Source organism: Dama dama, chromosome Y (genome assembly GCF_033118175.1).
Source record: "Dama dama isolate Ldn47 chromosome Y, ASM3311817v1, whole genome shotgun sequence".
Lineage (NCBI taxonomy): Eukaryota > Metazoa > Chordata > Mammalia > Artiodactyla > Cervidae > Dama > Dama dama.
This window is the reverse complement of record NC_083715.1, coordinates 14,435,380-14,460,032: the sequence shown is the minus strand read 5'-3', so window position 1 is coordinate 14,460,032 and position 24,653 is coordinate 14,435,380. Positions and strand designations below refer to the sequence as shown.

Genomic DNA, 24,653 nt, shown 5'->3' with positions numbered 1-24,653 from the left:
TCGTTTTGTTGGTAGCAGCCTCACAGCTTCAGGGCCACTTGGTAGGCTGGGATGTGTTCTCACCTGGAGAACAGAACCTCTTTGAAAGGGCCTGCATAGGGTAAATGGGCCATCGTGCAGGCCTCCGGCACTGGTGTGTCATGAAACTCAGCATGGTGGTGTCCTTAGCTTCTCACTGGTAGGCATTCCAGCATGCTTCAGGGAATTCCGTCATGCCAATAGACTGTGACACGTTTCTCCCTCTGCGCAAGGTGTGGCCGTGCCACCAGAGTCCTGTGCAGCATTCATGTCTGCCCAGAGAGGGAAGGAGGGTCGTCTGTCCCTTCTGTGCTTCAGCAGTGACCACCCACCGTGTGCTTTCCAGTTTGAGAGAGCACTCTCCGACCCTGTGGCCCAGAACCATCTCATCTGCCGTGGGTGCGACTCATTGAGGAGAAGGGCTTGACTTCACTCCAAGGTTAAGCGTCTCTTCTGATCGCTGGTGTCCAGAGAATAGCAGAGGACCACAGTACCATTTATTGAGTCGGAGACAAAGAGACAGCATTCCTTGGGGCACACACAGCAGGATCGCCAGAAACAGTGATAGGCGTGAAGCAGAGACAAACAGAGATCTCTGCCGTATTGCTCTTGTGCCCCAGAAGAGTGGAGGTCAATTGTTGCAAACGTTGAGGTTTGTACACACCCCCCGACCATCCAGACAGCAGCAGGCTCCTATCCCTGGGAGGAAAGTATCCAGCCACTTTGTGCCCCTGCCTAACATTTAGACACTCAGGGAGAGCTCCCAGGGATGGGCCGTCCCATGGGACACAGCAGTGTGCTCTTTGGATTACAGAGCGAGTACACATGGCTTGAAATTCCAGAGGCCAATTCAATGCCAGCGCCTTCAGGAACGCCAGATGCAATAGCCCTGCCCTCCCTGAAGCCGAGTGTGGCCACGTCTCTGCCCTGGAGCCAAAGAAGAGAGGAAGCCACCCTCTGGTCTAGGGGCGTTTCCCTCAGGGTGCCGCCCACTACCCTCTCTGCCATTGGTCTCGATTTGACCCAGCAACCTGAGCCTGTCTCACAGCCTAGGGGTCTCGCGTGTTGGGCTGATCTCCGGGCACCCTCTCCTGGCCTTTCTGGAAGCCCTTTCTTCAACCTCAGGACACCCGCACACACCAGGCCCAAAGTGCTGCCCATTCCGATCTCACCCCACCCCAAAGTGGTAGCGAGCCACATCCGGTTACACCTGGGCCGCCATTGCGCACCACTTGCTGTGATATTATGTCCGGTCCCTTTGCATCTGCCCCAGCTCGGGGTCACAGCCATGTCCCAGAGGAGCCTGAGAGGGGGCCAGAGGAAGGTGGGAGCGTCCCGGGACTCCGGACCTTCTTAGCTGGGAGCCCGGGTGCTCAGGGGGCAGTGGCCAGGTGGCCTGCCATTGCCATGCCATGCACAGATGGGACTTTGGAGCCACCAGGTAGCACAGCAGTTGAAGAGGTCACCCTTTATGTGGTGTAGGCGGTGGAGGACAGCGGGGTCGGAGGGGGACTGGTGGACGAGACGAGGCGGGAATTGGGCGAGTGTGCCAGCTGCTGGCGGAAGACGTTATGGAGGAGGTGGAGGTTGTGGCAGATTAGGAGCGGGATCAGGGATCCTCCCAGGATCTGAAGGAGAAGACACTGGAGAAGCAGGGCCTGGAAAGACCTGGAGGCCCGAGTGAGCAGCCGGCGCCAAATGTGCTACAGGCACTGACCACCCTGTAGTTGGAAGTGAGATCCCTGCGTGACGAAAACTGCCGGGCCTCCGTTCGCTTCATGCGAATGAACCATGTGAGAAGGATGCGTCACTTGGTTCGGAGAAGCACCATACTGCAGGGCATCCCCGGCTTCTGGGCCAAAGCTGTATCCTTCCTGCGGCAACTAGCTGTTTGCCTGTCAGGAAGAGGAGGAGGAAGTGGAGCAAAAGCAGCAGCATGTGCAGGAGTGGGGGGTGAAGGTGTGTGGCGAGGGTAGAGGAAGGGTCCTGCAGGCCATTGACAGAAGTGTGTTCCTGGGTATTGGCAGGTTCCAAAGGCACAGCCGAGGAGTATCTGGTCAGAGCCACACCTGTAAGTGTCAAAGCCATGACTCGTGGTTTCCCCTTCAGGCCTCCGTCTGAGTAGAATCAGTACCCAGGGCCTCTAGGTCAGGATGACCAGAGAGAGTACACTAGAGCAGCAACTGCAAACATTTATTGTTGTAAATGTGGATGATCACCGGAAATAGCTCAGACGTGGACGTCTCTCACACACACACACACACATTCAGACACACATATAAACACACACACACCCCAGTTTCCTTCAGATTCAATAATCACAAGGACTGCAAGTCCTAACCATGTTACCAGTGACATGCCACTACCCAGCAAACACTGGCCAGGAGGCGCGCAGCAGAGGTGAGAAATCACCCCTGCTTTTGGGTTGCAGACCACCTGACCTGCAAAACAGCACAGGAAACCCAGAGCCATGAGCAGGTCTGGTGGTAAGGCTTGGTCTGAAGGAGAGAGTCGTGGCCGTGCAAGCGCGAGTGCCAAGCATCCTTGCAGATGCTTGTTCCAGTGTCCTTCTCCAGGCCAGACTAGAGCTGTTGCCCCAGGCTCTTTTTGGCCCGGCATGTGACCTGAATGTCTCCTTGACCCAAAGCAGATTATGAACAACCCTCAAGTGTCAATCATAATCAGCGCCCAGGATGAAGATTTTCTAAGGTACATGATTGACTTCAAGGTCAGAGAGGGAGGCTGAGGATGGGTCGGTAGGGCACTTGACAGGGAGGTGGGGGATGGTGTTATTCATGGGCCTGTACTGTGAGACTTTACAGAGGCGTCATGGAGGCTGTTAAGGCCCGCCTGGGAGGCAAGCAGAGGCCCCTCGATGCTTGCACCTTTTCCTTCCTCCCTGTGCTGGCAGGTGCAAGTGCAGAGCCATCCAAGGTCCCGCTGCAAGCTGATCTTCTCCTTTCGGGACAACCCGTACTTCTGGCACACGGTGATTGATAAGGAATGTTACCCTGACATCACTGGTAAACGTGGCTCCCACGGTGGTGAGTGTGGGTATGCAAGGTGGCCGGGGTTTGGGGTGTGGGTGGACGTTTCTCCTGCCGCATCTGCCCCTTTCTCCCTGTCTTTCTACAGGGTATAGGGCACGTCATTCCACACCAGTCCACTGGTTCTGGGACTTTGAACTGGGAGCACCCAGCCGCAGGCTGGACACCAGGAGCCTGAAATTTCTCAATTGGCAGTCAGGCCACAACTGCCCAGAATCGAACAGGATTGCTGAGGTGCGTTTGGTTTGGGCCTGCGCACAGTTGGCGATTGATGTTGGAGCTCTTGGCTTCTCACGGGAGGCTTAGGGGCCTGGTCAGCCCCGGGCTGACCTTGCTCTTATTGCCATCAGATCATTGGCCAGGACGCGTGGGACGATCCCCTGAAGTACTACCCCAGGGAGGAAATTTGTGCCACGAGAGGTAGCTGACAGAAACAAAGGTGGTGAGCGGGTCTGCAGGGGGACCTTGAGGGGACATCCGTTTAGAGGCAGAGGCCCTGTCCTTTCCCACAATGGAATCCTGAGGCTCATGCGGGCTGGCTGCGGAGCCTGGGATTGGGTCATGCACGTAGCAGGTGACGTGCTGAGACTGGAGGCGTGGGGACTCGGTGTGGCCGTGAGTGAAGGAAGTCTCCCTCCAAGCAGCTGTGGTTGCAATGCCAGAAACCTCGGTGATTCTGCTCGAGGCAGGGTGAATGACGTCTGTTTGTCAGAATCACCCTTTGGTCAATTGCGCTATCCCCGGCCTTCTGCTGCTCAGAAAGTTTGAGATTTTCTGGGTCCTTGCCTCCCGCCTCTGCTCCTGGGATAGCCTATGACTAGAGGGTGTCCTCTCTGGGATTCCAGTGTACTTAGGTGCTGACTTTGGGGTCGTCTGTGAATTTCCACATCCACCACTTGCCGTCTCACCGCCACCATGCAGGACATGCTGGGACCGGTTTCAGGCCGGCTTCGGAAAATACGGAAGAGCTGCGGGACGAGGTGGGCAGCGGGCCCCAAGGCAAGGACATGGTGCCTACTGATGCCATTTCCCACATTGCTGGGAACGGGCATCTTCAGCTACTGACAGAGCTGTGTTCCCTGTTTGTGTTTGGGTCCACATGTCGAGTGTGTGTGTATATACACATGTGGTCTTGTGTCACATGTGTTAATGTGGGTCTGTGTGTGTGTGTGTGTGTTCCTGGCTCAGGGCAGACGCACAGATGAAGGTGTCAGGAGATGAACTGCCAAGCGACGAGAAGAAAAGTCATGAGGCGTCCCCAGAATGAGGGTTGTTGTTCAAAGTATCTCTGCAGTGATCCTATCCATGGTGGGAAGGAGGAATGGAGGGCCATTGATAATTCAGAGCATGGACACCTTGTGTGCAACTAGACCGAAAAAGAAAACATGTTCACATTTTCTACCGTGTTATATTGTGTATTTGGACCAGGTCGAGGTTTGGGTTGTCAGAGGATTCGTCCAGGGCAAATCAGGTGTGGCTGGGCTTTGAAACCACTGCCTGTGTACCCCTGAGTCTGTGGCAGAGTGGGCCAGCTGATGGAAATGTTGGACGTGGCTATGGCAGGACCTGTGGTGGTGAGGAGGCTAAGGTCCTGTAGAGAAGGGCAGAGACCCGGAGGAGGAGGAGTCACAGAGAGCCTGCTGCCCTGGAGCCTTGTTCCACATACGTGAGAAAATACATGGGAGAAGTCCTGGGTCCGTGCTGCCAAGGATCAGCCTGTCAGGCAGCACGCTCCCTCCCGAAGGAGCACACACTGGCATGATCGAACACTACGTGTCAGCTGTGCTGAGGTAGGCTGTCCGTGTGAAACCCCAGGCAACCTAGCAGGCACAGGGTGTGAGCGTGGCATGCCGCCAGGCACTTGCAACCTCCCTGGAAGTGCAGAAATGCGAGGAGAGCACATGTGTGGGGTGTACATGTGTGTCCCTCTGCCGAGTGTGCCTGTGAGGCAGGAAAGTGGGAGGACGCAAAGATGGTGGGCTGGCTGCTTGTCCCAAGGTACCTTGAGACAGTGGGAGACAAGGAGGGCCCTGGGGTCCTCTCAGAGCCTGCTGGTTTTCCATGGTCTTGCCAAAAGACACCTCAAGGTTCGTGCTGAGCCCCCTGACGTGAATCCCTTCCCTCCTCTGGGGTCTTGCCCTTGGCTGTAATGCCAGCGTGGCAAAGCTGACAGTCTGAAATTGAGGGTGGATTCTGGCAGTCTCGCTGGAGCAGAATCTCCGATTTGGTCTTAGGGGATCTGCACCATGCGAGACTAAGACGGATCCTACTTTCCAGGTGTCCGTGTTCTTTGTCACTGGGCACAGCTTGGGACTGCCTTCCTTGGCACGTTGGCTAGGTCGGCAAGCATGGATGCCTGTCTTTCCAGAGTCCTACCTGGGCCTCGTGAGAGCAACTGAAATAAAGGCTTGGCATTTATCAAATTATTGAGGGCTTGGGTGAGATCAAGCCCTCTGGCTGCACTTGAGATAGAAATGGTGCTTTCTGCCCAAGAAGGACATGAGCTCTTGGCCTAAAAGGGCCAGTTTGCCAGGGCATCATCTGTTCAGGGACTCCGTGGGTCTGGGTAATAGTAAACTGAAGGGACTAGTTCTAGGGGTGCCACCTTCCCTTTCTGGCCTCAGATCCCATGCCTTCTACTGGAAGAGACCCTGTAGATGCATGTGCAACTTCTTCATGACATTGTATCATTCCCGGCTTGCCACAGTCTCTTGGGGCTGTTGGAGCCTTGGGCATCTCGTTGGACTTTTCCAGCTACAGGGAGGGAGCGCTGGGGGCACAGTAGTCAGGTGCACACAGAAAGTTCCAAGAAAAGGAGGAGAGGGGCCCACAGCCAGAATGCTGTGGGCCTTAATGGGTTTAGGCATGCAATGGGGCACAGACTTGACAAGGCATGATGTAGAGACGTGCACACGGAGAATGCAGTTCTCCAAGTCAGCTGAGCCCAAAGGCCCTTGTTTTCTGGTTCCCTGAAGCAAAGCACAAGTAATGGAATCATGCCAACATGACTGGTATTGTGAACCTGCACGATGTTATGGGAGAATGTGGAACACAGGCACAACTCACTCAGCTGTCCATACCGAGCACTTCCAGGCCTGCCAGACTCTCTGCAGGTCTGTCCCTGTCATGAACAATGCCAAGATTTTGTCAACATTGAGCACACATCAATAAGATAGAAGTGCAAGCTGACAGGATCAACCAGCAAGTGAAGGAAAATAACATGCACAAAGCATGTCGGGTGCTTACCAAAATCCATATTTCTGGACAAGAAAGCCTGTACCTCCACACATGTGTAAGTCTCCTCTCAGGGATGTGAGTGTGGACATGTGTGCATATTCGTGCACAGAAGCGCCTACAAGAACACTTGTGAGGGTGAGCAGTCGGAAGACACCGAGCTAGGTGACGCAAGAAAGGACATCTGAAACATGAAGGGAACATAAACTCTGGCCAGCAGAAGCAGTGAAGCCAGGGAATCATGCCCTATGATCTCACTGAGTTAGCCAGTTCTACATGGAAATAGACGCCTGCATCCCAGACCTCTGGCAGAAAGGAGAGGCAGGAAGAAATCACCTGGGCATGGTCGGTGAGTGCAGCCGAGCCGAGACACAGATTGGGCTGCAATCCCAGCACAGAAGCTGCGGTGGTTGAGCCTACAGCCGTTTGCACAAACAGCTACGAGGGCCTTGGCATCCATCTTAAGTGCTGGGCATTCTTTCCATGTCCTGGCCAGGAGCATCAGCACCCCTTGCCTTTTGTGTAAGGTTTTGGAGATACATCGACCCTGGAGCATAAGCACCTGCTACGTGCAGAATCATCGAGTGTGAGACATCTCTCTTTGTACAATTTGCAGAACACAGATACCGCATATGAGGACTATAGGTAAGATGGCTTAGCTGGGTCGTTTTGTTGGTAGCAGCCTCACAGCTTCAGGGCCACTTGGTAGGCTGGGATGTGTTCTCACCTGGAGAACAGAACCTCTTTGAAAGGGCCTGCATAGGGTAAATGGGCCATCGTGCAGGCCTCCGGCACTGGTGTGTCATGAAACTCAGCATGGTGGTGTCCTTAGCTTCTCACTGGTAGGCATTCCAGCATGCTTCAGGGAATTCCGTCATGCCAATAGACTGTGACACGTTTCTCCCTCTGCGCAAGGTGTGGCCGTGCCACCAGAGTCCTGTGCAGCATTCATGTCTGCCCAGAGAGGGAAGGAGGGTCGTCTGTCCCTTCTGTGCTTCAGCAGTGACCACCCACCGTGTGCTTTCCAGTTTGAGAGAGCACTCTCCGACCCTGTGGCCCAGAACCATCTCATCTCCGTGGGTGCGACTCATTGAGGAGAAGGGCTTGACTTCACTCCAAGGTTAAGCGTCTCTTCTGATTGCTAGTGTCCAGAGAATAGCAGAGGACCACAGTACCATTTATTGAGTCGGAGACAAAGAGACAGCATTCCTTGGGGCACACACAGCAGGATCGCCAGAAACAGTGATAGGTGTGAAGCAGAGACAAACAGAGATCTCTGCCGTATTGCTCTTGTGCCCCAGAAGAGTGGAGGTCAATTGTTGCAAACGTTGAGGTTTGTACACACCCCCCGACCATCCAGACAGCAGCAGGCTCCTATCCCTGGGAGGAAAGTATCCAGCCACTTTGTGCCCCTGCCTAACATTTAGACACTCAGGGAGAGCTCCCAGGGATGGGCCGTCCCATGGGACACAGCAGTGTGCTCTTTGGATTACAGAGCGAGTACACATGGCTTGAAATTCCAGAGGCCAATTCAATGCCAGCGCCTTCAGGAACGCCAGATGCAATAGCCCTGCCCTCCCTGAAGCCGAGTGTGGCCACGTCTCTGCCCTGGAGCCAAAGAAGAGAGGAAGCCACCCTCTGGTCTAGGGGCGTTTCCCTCAGGGTGCCGCCCACTACCCTCTCTGCCATTGGTCTCGATTTGACCCAGCAACCTGAGCCTGTCTCACAGCCTAGGGGTCTCGCGTGTTGGGCTGATCTCCGGGCACCCTCTCCTGGCCTTTCTGGAAGCCCTTTCTTCAACCTCAGGACACCCGCACACACCAGGCCCAAAGTGCTGCCCATTCCGATCTCACCCCACCCCAAAGTGGTAGCGAGCCACATCCGGTTACACCTGGGCCGCCATTGCGCACCACTTGCTGTGATATTATGTCCGGTCCCTTTGCATCTGCCCCAGCTCGGGGTCACAGCCATGTCCCAGAGGAGCCTGAGAGGGGGCCAGAGGAAGGTGGGAGTGTCCCGGGACTCCGGACCTTCTTAGCTGGGAGCCCGGGTGCTCAGGGGGCAGTGGCCAGGTGGCCTGCCATTGCCATGCCATGCACAGATGGGACTTTGGAGCCACCAGGTAGCACAGCAGTTGAAGAGGTCACCCTTTATGTGGTGTAGGCGGTGGAGGACAGCGGGGTCGGAGGGGGACTGGTGGACGAGACGAGGCGGGAATTGGGCGAGTGTGCCAGCTGCTGGCGGAAGACGTTATGGAGGAGGTGGAGGTTGTGGCAGATTAGGAGCGGGATCAGGGATCCTCCCAGGATCTGAAGGAGAAGACACTGGAGAAGCAGGGCCTGGAAAGACCTGGAGGCCCGAGTGAGCATCCGGCGCCAAATGTGCTACAGGCACTGACCGCCCTGCAGTTGGAAGTGAGATCCCTGCGTGACGAAAACTGCCGGGCCTCCGTTCGCTTCATGCGAATGAACCATGTGAGAAGGATGCGTCACTTGGTTCGGAGAAGCGCCATACTGCAGGGCATCCCCGGCTTCTGGGCCAAAGCTGTATCCTTCCTGCGGCAACTAGCTGTTTGCCTGTCAGGAAGAGGAGGAGGAAGTGGAGCAAAAGCAGCAGCATGTGCAGGAGTGGGGGGTGAAGGTGTGTGGCGAGGGTAGAGGAAGGGTCCTGCAGGCCATTGACAGAAGTGTGTTCCTGGGTATTGGCAGGTTCCAAAGGCACAGCCGAGGAGTATCTGGTCAGAGCCACACCTGTAAGTGTCAAAGCCATGACTCGTGGTTTCCCCTTCAGGCCTCCGTCTGAGTAGAATCAGTACCCAGGGCCTCTAGGTCAGGATGACCAGAGAGAGTACACTAGAGCAGCAACTGCAGACATTTATTGTTGTAAATGTGGATGATCACCGGAAATAGCTCAGACGTGGACGTCTCTCTCACACACACACACACACACATTCAGACACACATATAAACACACACACACCCCAGTTTCCTTCAGATTCAATAATCACAAGGACTGCAAGTCCTAACCATGTTACCAGTGACATGCCACTACCCAGCAAACACGGGCCAGGAGGCGCGCAGCAGAGGTGAGAAATCACCCCTGCTTTTGGGTTGCAGACCACCTGACCTGCAAAACAGCACAGGAAACCCAGAGCCATGAGCAGGTCTGGTGGTAAGGCTTGGTCTGAAGGAGAGAGTCGTGGCCGTGCAAGCGCGAGTGCCAAGCGTCCTTGCAGATGCTTGTTCCAGTGTCCTTCTCCAGGCCAGACTAGAGCTGTTGCCCCAGGCTCTTTTTGGCCCGGCATGTGACCTGAATGTCTCCTTGACCCAAAGCAGATTATGAACAACCCTCAAGTGTCAATCATAATCAGCGCCCAGGATGAAGATTTTCTAAGGTACATGATTGACTTCAAGGTCAGAGAGGGAGGCTGAGGATGGGTCAGTAGGGCACTTGACAGGGAGGTGGGGGATGGTGTTATTCATGGGCCTGTACTGTGAGACTTTACAGAGGCGTCATGGAGGCTGTTGAGGCCCTCCTGGGAGGCAAGCAGAGGCCCCTCAATGCTTGCACCTTTTCCTTCCTCCCTGTGCTGGCAGGTACAAGTGCTGAGCCATCCAAGGTCCCGCTGCAAGCTGATCTTCTCCTTTCGGGACAACCCGTACTTCTGGCACACGGTGATTGATAAGGAATGTTACCCTGACATCACTGGTAAACGTGGCTCCCACGGTGGTGAGTGTGGGTATGCAAGGTGGCTGGGGTTTGGGGTGTGGGTGGACGTTTCTCCTGCTGCATCTGCCCCTTTCTCCCTGTCTTTCTACAGGGTATAGGGCAGGTCATTCCACACCGGTCCACTGGTTCTGGGACTTTGAACGGGGAGCACCCAGCCGCAGGCTGGACACCAGGAGCCTGAAATTTCTCAATTGGCAGTCAGGCCACAACTGCCCAGAATCGAACAGGATTGCTGAGGTGCGTTTGGTTTGGGCCTGCGCACAGTTGGCGATTGATGTTGGAGCTCTTGGCTTCTCACGGGAGGCTTAGGGGCCTGGTCAGCCCCGGGCTGACCTTGCTCTTATTGCCATCAGATCATTGGCCAGGACGCGTGGGACGATCCCCTGAAGTACTACCCCAGGGAGGAAATTTGTGCCACGAGAGGTAGCTGACAGAAACAAAGGTGGTGAGCGGGTCTGCAGGGAGACCCTGAGGGGACATCCGTTTAGAGGCAGAGGCCCTGTCCTTTCCGACAATGGAATCCTGAGGCTCATGCCGGCTGGCTGCGGAGCCTGGGATTGGGTCATGCACGTAGCAGTTGACGTGCTGAGACTGGAGGCGTGGGGACTCGGTGTGGCCGTGAGTGAAGGAAGTCTCCCTCCAAGCAGCTGTGGTTGCAATGCCAGAAACCTCGGTGATTCTGCTCGAGGCAGGGTGAATGACGTCTGTTTGTCAGAATCACCCTTTGGTCAATCGCGCTATCCCCGGCCTTCTGCTGCTCAGAAAGTTTGAGATTTTCTGGGTCCTTGCCTCCCGCCTCTGCTCCTGGGATAGCCTATGACTAGAGGGTGTCCTCTCTGGGATTCCAGTGTACTTAGGTGCTGACTTTGGGGTCGTCTGTGAATTTCCACATCCACCACTTGCCGTCTCACCGGCACTCGCAGGACATGCTGGGACCGGTTTCAGGCCGGCGTCGGAAAATACGGAAGAGCTGCGGGACGAGGTGGGCAGCGGGCCCCAAGGCAAGGACATGGTGCCTACTGATGCCATTTCCCACATTGCTGGGAACGGGCATCTTCAGCTACTGACAGAGCTGTGTTCCCTGTTTGTGTTTGGGTCCACATGTCGAGTGTGTGTGTATATACACATGTGGTCATGTGTCACCTGTGTTAATGTGGGTCTGTGTGTGTGTGTGTGTGTGTTCCTGGCTCAGGGCAGACGCACAGATGAAGGTGTCAGGAGATGAACTGCCAAGCGACGAGAAGAAAAGTCATGAGGCGTCCCCAGAATGAGGGTTGTTGTTCAAAGTATCTCTGCAGTGATCCTGTCCATGGTGGGAAAGAGGAACGGAGGGCCATTGATAATTCAGAGCATGGACACCTTGTGTGCAACTAGACCGAAAAATAAAACATGTTCACATTTTCTACCGTGTTATATTGTGTATTTGGACCAGGTCGAGGTTTGGGTTGTCAGAGGATTCGTCCAGGGCAAATCAGGTGCGGCTGGGCTTTGAAACCACTGCCTGTGTACCCCTGAGTCTGTGGCAGAGTGGGCCAGCTGATGGAAATATTGGACGTGGCTATGGCAGGACCTGTGGTGGTGAGGAGGCTAAGGTCCTGTAGAGAAGGGCAGAGACCCGGAGGAGGAGGAGTCACAGAGAGCCTGCTGCCCTGGAGCCTTGTTCCACATACGTGAGAAAATACATGGGAGAAGTCCTGGGTCCGTGCTGCCAAGGATCAGCCTGTCAGGCAGCACGCTCCCTCCCGAAGGAGCACACACTGGCATGATCGAACACTACGTGTCAGCTGTGCTGAGGTAGGCTGTCCGTGTGAAACCCCAGGCAACCTAGCAGGCACAGGGTGTGAGCGTGGCATGCCGCCAGGCACTTGCAACCTCCCTGGAAGTGCAGAAATGCGAGGAGAGCACATGTGTGGGGTGTACATGTGTGTCCCTCTGCCGAGTGTGCCTGTGAGGCAGGAAAGTGGGAGGACACAAAGATGGTGGGCTGGCTGCTTGTCCCAAGTTACCTTGAGACAGTGGGAGACAAGGAGGGCCCTGGGGTCCTCTCAGAGCCTGCTGGTTTTCCGTGGTCTTGCCAAAAGACACCTCAAGGTTCGTGCTGAGCCCCCTGACGTGAATCCCTTCCCTCCTCTGGGGTCTTGCCCTTGGCTGTAATGCCAGCCTGGCAAAGCTGACAGTCTGAAATTGAGGGTGGAATCTGGCAGTCTCGTTGGAGCAGAATCTCCCATTTGGTCTTAGGGGATCTGCACCATGCGAGACTAAGAGGGGTCCTACTTTCCAGGTGTCCGTGTTCTTTGTCACTGGGCACAGCTTGGGACTGCCTTCCTTGGCACGTTGGCTAGGTCGGCAAGCATGGATGCCTGTCTTTCCAGAGTCCTACCTGGGCCTCGTGAGAGCAACTGAAATAAAGGCTTGGCATTTATCAAATTATTGAGGGCTTGGGTGAGATCAAGCCCTCTGGCTGCACTTGAGATAGAAATGGTGCTTTCTGCCCAAGAAGGACATGAGCTCTTGGCCTAAAAGGGCCAGTTTGCCAGGGCATCATCTGTTCAGGGACTCCGTGGGTCTGGGTAATAGTAAACTGAAGGGACTAGTTCTAGGGGTGCCACCTTCCCTTTCTGGCCTCAGATCCCATGCCTTCTACTGGAAAAGACCCTGTAGATGCATGTGCAACTTCTTCATGACATTGTATCATTTCCGGCTTGCACAGTCTCTTGGGGCTGTTGGAGCCTTGGGCATATCGTTGGACTTTTCCAGCTACAGGGAGAGTGCGCTGGGGGCACAGTAGTCAGGTGCACACAGAAAGTTCCAAGAAAAGGAGGAGAGGGGCCCACAGCCAGAATGCTGTGGGCCTTAATGGGTTTAGGCATGCAATGGGGCACAGACTTGACAAGGCATGATGTAGAGACGTGCACACGGAGAATGCAGTTCTCCAAGTCAGCTGAGCCCAAAGGCCCTTGTTTTCTGGTTCCCTGAAGCAAAGCACAAGTAATGGAATCATGCCAACATGACTGGTATTGTGAACCTGCACGATGTTATGGGAGAATGTGGAACACAGGCACAACTCACTCAGCTGTCCATACCGAGCACTTCCAGGCCTGCCAGACTCTCTGCAGGTCTGTCCCTGTCATGAACAATGCCAAGATTTTGTCAACATTGAGCACACATCAATAAGATAGAAGTGCAAGCTGACAGGATCAACCAGCAAGTGAAGGAAAATAACATGGACAAAGCATGTCGGGTGCTTACCAAAATCCATATTTCTGGACAAGAAAGCCTGTACCTCCACACATGTGTAAGTCTCCTCTCAGGGATGTGAGTGTGGACATGTGTGCATATTCGTGCACAGAAGCGCCTACAAGAACACTTGTGAGGGTGAGCAGTTGGAAGACACCGAGCTAGGTGACGCAAGAAAGGACATCTGAAACATGAAGGGAACATAAACTCTGGCCAGCAGAAGCAGTGAAGCCAGGGAATCATGCCCTATGATCTCACTGAGTTAGCCAGTTCTACATGGAAATAGACGCCTGCATCCCAGACCTCGGGCAGAAAGGAGAGGCAGGAAGAAATCACCTGGGCATGGTCGGTGAGTGCAGGCGAGCCGAGACACAGATTGGGCTGCAATCCCAGCACAGAAGCTGCGGTGGTTGAGCCTACAGCCCTTTGCACAAACAGCTACGAGGGCCTTGGCATCCATCTTAAGTGCTGGGCATTCTTTCCATGTCCTGGCCAGGAGCATGAGCACCCCTTGCCTTTTGTGTAAGGTTTTGGAGATACATCGACACTGGAGCATAAGCACCTGCTACGTGCAGAATCATCGAGTGTGAGACATCTCTCTTTGTACAATTTGCAGAACACAGATACCGCATATGAGGACTATAGGTAAGATGGCTTAGCTGGGTTGTTTTGTTGGTAGCAGCCTCACAGCTTCGGGGCCACTTGGTAGGCTGGGATGTGTTCTCACCTGGAGAACAGAACCTCTTTGAAAGGGCCTGCATAGGGTAAATGGACCATCGTGCAGGCCTCCGGCACTGGTGTGTCATGGAACTCAGCGTGGTGGTGTCCTTAGCCTCTCACTGGTAGGCATTCCAGCATGCTTCAGGGAATTCCGTCATGCCAATAGACTGTGACACGTTTCTCCCTCTGCGCAAGGTGTGGCCGTGCCACCAGAGTCCTGTGCAGCATTCATGTCTGCCCAGAGAGGGAAGGAGGGTCGTCTGTCCCTTCTGTGCTTCAGCAGTGACCAGCCACCGTGTGCTTTCCAGTTTGAGAGAGCACTCTCCGACCCTGTGGCCCAGAACCATCTCATCTGCCGTGGGTGCGACTCATTGAGGAGAAGGGCTTGACTTCACTCCAAGGTTAAGCGTCTCTTCTGATCGCTGGTGTCCAGAGAATAGCAGAGGACCACAGTACCACTTATTGAGTCGGAGACAAAGAGACAGCATTCCTTGGGGCACACACAGCAGGATCGCCAGAAACAGTGATAGGCGTGAAGCAGAGACAAACAGAGATCTCTGCCGTATTGCTCTTGTGCCCCTGAAGAGTGGAGGTCAATTGTTGCAAACGTTGAGGTTTGTACACACCCTCCGACCATCCAGACAGCAGCAGGCTCCTATCCCTGGGAGGAAAGTATCCAGCCACTTTGTGCCCATGCCTAACATTTAGACACTCAGGGAGAGCTCCCAGGGATGGGCCGTCCCATGGGACACAGCAGTGTGCTCTTTGGATTACAGAGCGAGTACACATGGCTTGAAATTCCAGAGGCCAATTCAATGCCAGCGCCTTCAGGAACGCCAGATGCAATAGCCCTGCCCTCCCTGAAGCCGAGTGTGGCCACGTCTCTGCCCTGGAGCCAAAGAAGAGAGGAAGCCACCCTCTGGTCTAGGGGCGTTTCCCTCAGGGTGCCGCCCACTACCCTCTCTGCCATTGGTCTCGATTTGACCCAGCAACCTGAGCCTGTCTCACAGCCAAGGGTCTGGCGTGTTGGGCTGATCCCCGGGCACCCTCTCCTGGCCTTTCTGGAAGCCCTTTCTTCAACCTCAGGACACCCGCACACACCAGGCCCAAAGTGCTGCCCATTCCGATCTCACCCCACCCCAAAGTGGTAGCGAGCCACATCCGGTTACACCTGGGCCGCCATTGCGCACCACTTGCTGTGATATTATGTCCGGTCCCTTTGCATCTGCCCCAGCTCGGGGTCACAGCCATGTCCCAGAGGAGCCTGAGAGGGGGCCAGAGGAAGGTGGGAGCGTCCCGGGACTCCGGACCTTCTTAGCTGGGAGCCCCGGTGCTCAGGGGGCAGTGGCCAGGTGGCCTGCCACTGCCATGCCATGCACAGATGGGACTTTGGAGCCACCAGGTAGCACAGCAGTTGAAGAGGTCACCCTTTATGTGGTGTAGGCGGTGGAGGACAGCGGGGTCGGAGGAGGACTGGTGGACGAGACGAGGCGGGAATTGGGCGAGTGTGCCAGCTGCTGGCGGAAGACGTTATGGAGGAGGTGGAGGTTGTGGCAGATTAGGAGCGGGATCAGGGATCCTCCCAGGATCTGAAGGAGAAGACACTGGAGAAGCAGGGCCTGGAAAGACCTGGAGGCCTGAGAGAGCAGCCGGCGCCAAATGTGCTACAGGCACTGACCACCCTGAAGTTGGAAGTGAGATCCCTGCGTGACGAAAACTGCCGGGCCTCCGTTCGCTTCATGCGAATGAACCATGTGAGAAGGATGCGTCACTTGGTTCGGAGAAGCACCATACTGCAGGGCATCCCCGGCTTCTGGGCCAAAACTGTATCCTTCCTGCGGCAACTAGCTGTTTGCCTGTCAGGAAGAGGAGGAGGAAGTGGAGCAAAAGCAGCAGCATGTGCAGGAGTGGGGGGTGAAGGTGTGTGGCGAGGGTAGAGGAAGGGTCGTGCAGGCCATTGACAGAAGTGTGTTCCTGGGTATTGGCAGGTTCCAAAGGCACAGCCGAGGAGTATCTGGTCAGAGCCACACCTGTAAGTGTCAAAGCCATGACTCGTGGTTTCCCCTTCAGGCCTCCGTCTGAGTAGAATCAGTACCCAGGGCCTCTAGGTCAGGATGACCAGAGAGAGTACACTAGAGCAGCAACTGCAGACATTTATTGTTGTAAATGTGGATGATCACCGGAAATAGCTCAGACGTGGACGTCTCTCACACACACACACACACAAACACACACATTCAGACACACATATAAACACACACACACCCCAGTATCCTTCAGATTCAATAATCACAAGGACTGCAAGTCCTAACCATGTTACCAGTGACATGCCACTACCCAGCAAACACGGGCCAGGAGGCGCGCAGCAGAGGTGAGAAATCACCCCTGCTTTTGGGTTGCAGACCACCTGACCTGCAAAACAGCACAGGAAACCCAGAGCCATGAGCAGGTCTGGTGGTAAGGCTTGGTCTGAAGGAGAGAGTCGTGGCCGTGCAAGCGCGAGTGCCAAGCATCGTTGCAGATGCTTGTTCCAGTGTCCTTCTCCAGGCCAGACTAGAGCTGTTGCCCCAGGCTCTTTTTGGCCCGGCATGTGACCTGAATGTCTCCTTGACCCAAAGCAGATTATGAACAACCCTCAAGTGTCAATCATAATCAGCGCCCAGGATGAAGATTTTCTAAGGTACATGATTGACTTCAAGGTCAGAGAGGGCTGAGGATGGGTCAGTAGGGCACTTGACAGGGAGGTGGGGGATGGTGTTATTCATGGGCCTGTACTGTGAGACTTTACAGAGGCGTCATGGAGGCTGTTAAGGCCCGCCTGGGAGGCAAGCAGAGGCCCCTCGATGCTTGCACCTTTTCCTTCCTCCCTGCGCTGGCACGTGCAAGTGCGGAGCCATCCAAGGTCCCACTGCAAGCTGATCTTCTCCTTTCGGGACAACCCGTACTTCTGGCACACGGTGATTGATAAGGAATGTTACCCTGACATCACTGGTAAACGTGGCTCCCACGGTGGTGAGTGTGGGTATGCAAGGTGGCCGGGGTTTGGGGTGTGGGTGGTCGTTTCTCCTGCCGCATCTGCCCCTTTCTCCCTGTCTTTCTACAGGGTATATGGCACGTCATTCCCCACCAGTCCACTGGTTCTAGGACTTTGAACGGGGAGCACCCAGCCGCAGGCTGGACACCAGGAGCCTGAAATTTCTCAATTGGCAGTCAGGCCACAACTGCCCAGAATCGAACAGGATTGCTGAGGTGCGTTTGGTTTGGGCCTGCGCACAGTTGGCGATTGATGTTGGAGCTCTTGGCTTGTCACGGGAGGCTTAGGGGCCTGGTCAGCCCCGGGCTGACCTTGCTCTTATTGCCATCAGATCATTGGTCTGGACGTGTGGGACGATCCCCTGAAGTACTACCCCAGGGAGGAAATTTGTGCCACGAGAGGTAGCTGACAGAAACAAAGGTGGTGAGCGGGTCTGCAGGGGGACCCTGAGGGGACATCCGTTTAGAGGCAGAGGCCCTGTCCTTTCCCACAATGGAATCCTGAGGCTCATGCGGGCTGGCTGCGGAGCCTGGGATTGGGTCATGCACGTAGCAGGTGACGTGCTGAGACTGGAGGCGTGGGGACTCGGTGTGGCCGTGAGTGAAGGAAGTCTCCCTCCAAGCAGCTGTGGTTGCAATGCCAGAAACCTCGGTGATTCTGCTCGAGGCAGGGTGAATGACGTCTGTTTGTCAGAATCACCCTTTGGTCAATCGCGCTATTCCCGGCCTTCTGCTGCTCAGAAAGTTTGAGATTTTCTGGGTCCTTGCCTCCCGCCTCTGCTCCTGGGATAGCCTATGACTAGAGGGTGTCCTCTCTGGGATTCCAGTGTACTTAGGTGCTGACTTTGGGGTCGTCTGTGAATTTCCACATCCACCACTTGCCGTCTCACCGCCACCACGCAGGACATGCTGGGACCGGTTTCAGGCCGGCTTCGGAAAATACGGAAGAGCTGCGGGACGAGGTGGGCAGCGGGCCCCAAGGCAAGGACATGGTGCCTACTGATGCCATTTCCCACATTGCTGGGAACGGGCATCTTCAGCTACTGACAGAGCTGTGTTCCCTGTTTGTGTTTGGGTCCACATGTCGAGTGTGTGTGTATATACACATGTGGTCTTGTGTCACCTGTGTTAATGTGGGTCTGTGTGTGTGTGTGTGTGTTCCTGGCTCAGGGCAGACGCACAGATGAAGGTGTCAGGAGATGAACTGCCAAGCGACGAGAAGAAAAGTCATGAGGCGTCCCCAGAATGAGGGTTGTTGTTCAAAGTATCTCTGCAGTGATCCTGTCCATGGTGGGAAAGAGGAATGGAGGGCCATTGATAATTCAGAGCATGGACACCTTGTGTGCAACTAGACCGAAAAAGAAAACATGTTCACATTTTCTACCGTGTTATATTGTGTATTTGGACCAGGTCGAGGTTTGGGTTGTCAGAGGATTCGTCCAGGGCAAATCAGGTGCGGCTGGGCTTTGAAACCACTGCCTGTGTACCCCTGAGTCTGTGGCAGAGTGGGCCAGCTGATGGAAATGTTGGACGTGGCTATGGCAGGACCTGTGGTGGTGAGGAGGCTAAGGTCCTGTAGAGAAGGGCAGAGACCCGGAGGAGGAGGAGTCACAGAGAGCCTGCTGCCCTGGAGCCTTGTTCCACATACGTGAGAAAATACATGGGAGAAGTCCTGGGTCCGTGCTGCCAAGGATCAGCCTGTCAGGCAGCACGCTCCCTCCCGAAGGAGCACACACTGGTATGATCGAACACTACGTGTCAGCTGTGCTGAGGTAGGCTGTCCGTGTGAAACCCCAGGCAACCTAGCAGGCCCAGGGTGTGAGCGTGTCATGCCGCCAGGCACTTGCAACCTCCCTGGAAGTGCAGAAATGCGAGGAGAGCACATGTGTGGGGTGTACATGTGTGTCCCTCTGCCGAGTGTGCCTGTGAGGCAGGAAAGTGGGAGGACACAAAGATGGTGGGCTGGCTGCTTGTCCCAAGGTTCCTTGAGACAGTGGGAGACAAGGAGGGCCCTGGGGTCCTCTCAGAGCCTGCTGGTTTTCCATGGTCTTGCCAAAAGGCACCTCAAGGTTCGTGCTGAGCCCCCTGACGTGAATCCCTTCCCTCCTCTGGGGTCTTGCCCTTGGCTGTAATGCCAGCGTGGCAAAGCTGACAGTCTGAAATTGAGGGTGGATTCTGGCAGTCTCGCTGGAGCAGAATCTCCGATTTGGTCTTAGGGGATCTGCACCATGCGAGACTAAGAGGGATCCTACTTTCCAGGTGTCCGTGTTCTTTGTCACTGGGCACAGCTTGGGACTGCCTTCCTTGGCACGTGGGCTAGGTCGGCAAGCATGGATGCCTGTCTTTCCAGAGTCCTACCTGGGCCTCGTGAGAGCAACTGAAATAAAGGCTTGGCATTTATCAAATTATTGAGGGCTTGGGTGAGATCAAGCCCTCTGGCTGCACTTGAGATAGAAATGGTGCTTTCTGCCCAAGAAGGACATGAGCTCTTGGCCTAAAAGGGCCAGTTTGCCAGGGCATCATCTGTTCAGGGACTCCGTGGGTCTGGGTAATAGTAAACTGAAGGGACTAGTTCTAGGGGTGCCACCTTCCCTTTCTGGCCTCAGATCCCATGCCGTCTACTGGAAGAGACCCTGTAGATGCATGTGCAACTTCTTCATGACATTGTATCATTCCCGGCTTGCCACAGTCTCTTGGGGCTGTTGGAGCCTTGGGCATCTCGTTGGACTTTTCCAGCTACAGGGAGGGAGCGCTGGGGGCACAGTAGTCAGGTGCACACAGAAAGTTCCAAGAAAAGGAGGAGAGGGGCCCACAGCCAGAATGCTGTGGGCCTTAATGGGTTTAGGCATGCAATGGGGCACAGACTTGACAAGGCATGATGTAGAGACGTGCACACGGAGAATGCAGTTCTCCAAGTCAGCTGAGCCCAAAGGCCCTTGTTTTCTGGTTCCCTGAAGCAAAGCACAAGTAATGGAATCATGCCAACATGACTGGTATTGTGAACCTGCACGATGTTATGGGAGAATGTGGAACACAGGCACAACTCACTCAGCTGTCCATACCGAGCACTTCCAGGCCTGCCAGACTCTCTGCAGGTCTGTCCCTGTCATGAACAATGCCAAGATTTTGTCAACATTGAGCACACATCAATAAGATAGAAGTGCAAGCTGACAGGATCAACCAGCAAGTGAAGGAAAATAACATGCACAAAGCATGTCGGGTGCTTACCAAAATCCATATTTCTGGACAAGAAAGCCTGTACCTCCACACATGTGTAAGTCTCCTCTCAGGGATGTGAGTGTGGACATGTGTGCATATTCGTGCACAGAAGCGCCTACAAGAACACTTGTGAGGGTGAGCAGTCGGAAGACACCAAGCTAGGTGACGCAAGAAAGGACATCTGAAACATGAAGGGAACATAAACTCTGGCCAGCAGAAGCAGTGAAGCCAGGGAATCATGCCCTATGATCTCACTGAGTTAGCCAGTTCTACATGGAAATAGACGCCTGCATCCCAGACCTCTGGCAGAAAGGAGAGGCAGGAAGAAATCACCTGGGCATGGTCGGTGAGTGCAGCCAAGCCGAGACACAGATTGGGCTGCAATCCCAGCACAGAAGCTGCGGTGGTTGAGCCTACAGCCCTTTGCACAAACAGCTACGAGGGCCTTGGCATCCATCTTAAGTGCTGGGCATTCTTTCCATGTCCTGGCCAGGAGCATCAGCACCCCTTGCCTTTTGTGTAAGGTTTTGGAGATACATCGACACAGGAGCATAAGCACCTGCTACGTGCAGAATCATCGAGTGTGAGACATCTCTCTTTGTACAATTTGCAGAACACAGATACCGCATATGAGGACTATAGGTAAGATGGATTAGCTGGGTCGTTTTGTTGGTAGCAGCCTCACAGCTTCAGGGCCACTTGGTAGGCTGGGATGTGTTCTCACCTGGAGAACAGAACCTCTTTGAAAGGGCCTGCATAGGGTAAATGGGCCATCGTGCAGGCCTCCGGCATTGGTGTGTCATGGAACTCAGCGTGGTGGTGTCCTTAGCCTCTCACTGGTAGGCATTCCAGCATGCTTCAGGGAATTCCGTCATGCCAATAGACTGTGACACGTTTCTCCCTCTGCGCAAGGTGTGGCCGTGCCACCAGAGTCCTGTGTAGCATTCATGTCTGCCCAGAGAGGGAAGGAGTGTCGTCGGTCCCTTCTGTGCTTCAGCAGTGACCACCCACCGTGTGCTTTCCAGTTTGAGAGAGCACTCTCCGACCCTGTGGCCCAGAACCATCTCATCTGCCGTGGGTGCGACTCATTGAGGAGAAGGGCTTGACTTCACTCCAAGTTTAAGCGTCTCTTCTGATCGCTGGTGTCCAGAGAATAGCAGAGGACCACAGTACCACTTATTGAATCGGAGACAAAGAGACAGCATTCCTTGGTGCACACACAGCAGGATCGCCAGAAACAGTGATAGCCGTGAAGCAGAGACAAACAGAGATCTCTGCCGTATTGCTCATGTGCCCCAGAAGAGTGGAGGTCAATTGTTGCAAACGTTGAGGTTTGTACACACCCCCCGACCATCCAGACAGCAGCAGGCTCCTATCCCTGGGAGGAAAGTATCCAGCCACTTTGTGCCCCTGCCTAACATTTAGACACTCAGGGAGAGCTCCCAGGGATGGGCCGTCCCATGGGACACAGCAGTGTGCTCTTTGGATTACAGAGCGAGTACACATGGCTTGAAATTCCAGAGGCCAATTCAATTCCAGCGACTTCAGGAACGCCAGATGCCATAGCCCTGCCCTCCCTGAAGCCGAGTGTGGCCACGTCTCTGCCCTGGAGCCAAAGAAGAGAGGAAGCCACCCTCTGGTCTAGGGGCGTTTCCCTCAGGGTGCCGCCCACTACCCTCTCTGCCATTGGTCTCGATTTGACCCAGCAACCTGAGCCTGTCTCACAGCCTAGGGGTCTCGCGTGTTGGGCTGATCTCCGGGCACCCTCTCCTGGCCTTTCTGGAAGCCCTTTCTTCAACCTCAGGACACCCGCACACACCAGGCCCAAAGTGCTGCCCATTCCGATCTCACCCCACCCCAAAGTGGTAGCGAGCCACATCCGGTTACACCTGGGCCGCCATTGCGCACCACTTGCTGTGATATTATGTCCGGTCCCTTTGCATCTGCCCCAGCTCGGGGTCACAGCCATGTCCCAGAGGAGCCTGAGAGGGGGCCAGAGGAAGGTGGGAGCGTCCCGGGACTCCGGACCTTCTTAGCTGGGAGCCCGGGTGCTCAGGGGGCAGTGGCCAGGTGGCCTGCCATTGCCATGCCATGCACAGATGGGACTTTGGAGCCACCAGGTAGCGCAGCAGTTGAAGAGGTCACCCTTTATGTGGTGTAGGCGGTGGAGGACAGCGGGGTCGGAGGGGGACTGGTGGACGAGACGAGGCGGGAATTGGGCGAGTGTGCCAGCTGCTGGTGGAAGACGTTATGGAGGAGGTGGAGGTTGTGGCAGATTAGGAGCGGGATCAGGGATCCTCCCAGGATCTGAAGGAGAAGACACTGGAGAAGCAGGGCCTGGAAAGACCTGGAGGCCCGAGTGAGCAGCCGGCGCCAAATGTGCTACAGGCACTGACCGCCCTGCAGTTGGAAGTGAGATCCCTGCGTGACGAAAACTGCCGGGCCTCCGTTCGCTTCATGCGAATGAACCATGTGAGAAGGATGCGTCACTTGGCTCGGAGAAGCGCCATACTGCAGGGCATCCCCGGCTTCTGGGCCAAAGCTGTATCCTTCCTGCGGCAACTAGCTGTTTGCCTGTCAGGAAGAGGAGGAGGAAGTGGAGCAAAAGCAGCAGCATGTGCAGGAGTGGGGGGTGAAGGTGTGTGGCGAGGGTAGAGGAAGGGTCGTGCAGGCCATTGACAGAAGTGTGTTCCTGGGTACTGGCAGGTTCCAAAGGCACAGCCGAGGAGTATCTGGTCAGAGACACACCTGTAAGTGTCAAAGCCATGACTCGTGGTTTCCCCTTCAGGCCTCCGTCTGAGTAGAATCAGTACCCAGGGCCTCTAGGTCAGGATGACCAGAGAGAGTACACTAGAGCAGCAACTGCAGACATTTATTGTTGTAAATGTGGATGATCACCGGAAATAGCTCAGACGTGGACGTCTCTCACACACACACACACACACACACACACACATTCAGACACACATATAAACACACACACACACCCCAGTTTCCTTCAGATTCAATAATCACAAGGACTGCAAGTCCTAACCATGTTACCAGTGACATGCCACTACCCAGCAAACACGGGCCAGGAGGCGCGCAGCAGAGGTGAGAAATCACCCCTGCTTTTGGGTTGCAGACCACCTGACCTGCAAAACAGCACAGGAAACCCAGAGCCATGAGCAGGTCTGGTGGTAAGGCTTGGTCTGAAGGAGAGAGTCGTGGCCGTGCAAGCGCGAGTGCCAAGCATCCTTGCAGATGCTTGTTCCAGTGTCCTTCTCCAGGCCAGACTAGAGTTGTTGCCCCAGGCTGTTTTTGGCCCGGCATGTGACCTGAATGTCTCCTTGACCCAAAGCAGATTATGAACAACCCTCAAGTGTCAATCATAATCAGCGCCCAGGATGAAGATTTTCTAAGGTACATGATTGACTTCAAGGTCAGAGAGGGAGGCTGAGGATGGGTCGGTAGGGCACTTGACAGGGAGGTGGGGGATGGTGTTATTCATGGGCCTGTACTGTGAGACTTTACAGAGGCGTCATGGAGGCTGTTAAGGCCCGCCTGGGAGGCAAGCAGAGGCCCCTCGATGCTTGCACCTTTTCCTTCCTCCCTGTGCTGGCAGGTGCAAGTGCGGAGCCATCCAAGGTCCCGCTGCAAGCTGATCTTCTCCTTTCGGGACAACCCGTACTTCTGGCACACGGTGATTGATAAGGAATGTTACCCTGACATCACTGGTAAACGTGGCTCCCACGGTGGTGAGTGTGGGTATGCAAGGGGGCCGGGGTTTGGGGTGTGGGTGGACGTTTCTCCTGCCGCATCTGCCCCTTTCTCCCTGTCTTTCTACGGGGTATAGGGCACGTCATTCCACACCAGTCCACTGGTTCTGGGACTTTGAACGGGGAGCACCCAGCCGCAGGCTGGACACCAGGAGCCTGAAATTTCTCAATTGGCAGTCAGGCCACAACTGCCCAGAATCGAACAGGATTGCTGAGGTGCGTTTGGTTTGGGCCTGCGCACAGTTGGCGATTGATGTTGGAGCTCTTGGCTTCTCACGGGAGGCTTAGGGGCCTGGTCAGCCCCGGGCTGACCTTGCTCTTATTGCCATCAGATCATTGGCCAGGACGCGTGGGACGATCCCCTGAAGTACTACCCCAGGGAGGAAATTTGTGCCATGAGAGGTAGCTGACAGAAACAAAGGTGGTGAGCGGGTCTGCAGGGGGACCCTGAGGGGACATCCGTTTAGAGGCAGAGGCCCTGTCCTTTCCCACAATGGAATCCTGAGGCTTATGCGAGCTGGCTGCGGAGCCTGGGATTGGGTCATGCACGTAGCAGGTGACGTGCTGAGACTGGAGGCGTGGGGACTCGGTGTGGCCGTGAGTGAAGGAAGTCTCCCTCCAAGCAGATGTGGTTGCAATGCCAGAAACCTCGGTGATT

The 24,653-nt window shown here is 55.1% G+C and overlaps 2 pseudogenes; both read left to right on the top strand.

Moving 5' to 3' along the window:
• Nucleotides 1-8,225: 8,225 nt before the first annotated feature.
• LOC133053640 (testis-specific Y-encoded protein 1-like) lies at nt 8,226-13,453 on the top strand (annotated as a pseudogene).
• An 8,708-nt stretch (nt 13,454-22,161) lies between these two features.
• LOC133053660 (testis-specific Y-encoded protein 1-like) lies at nt 22,162-24,405 on the top strand (annotated as a pseudogene).
• The last annotated feature ends 248 nt before the right edge of the window (nt 24,406-24,653 follow it).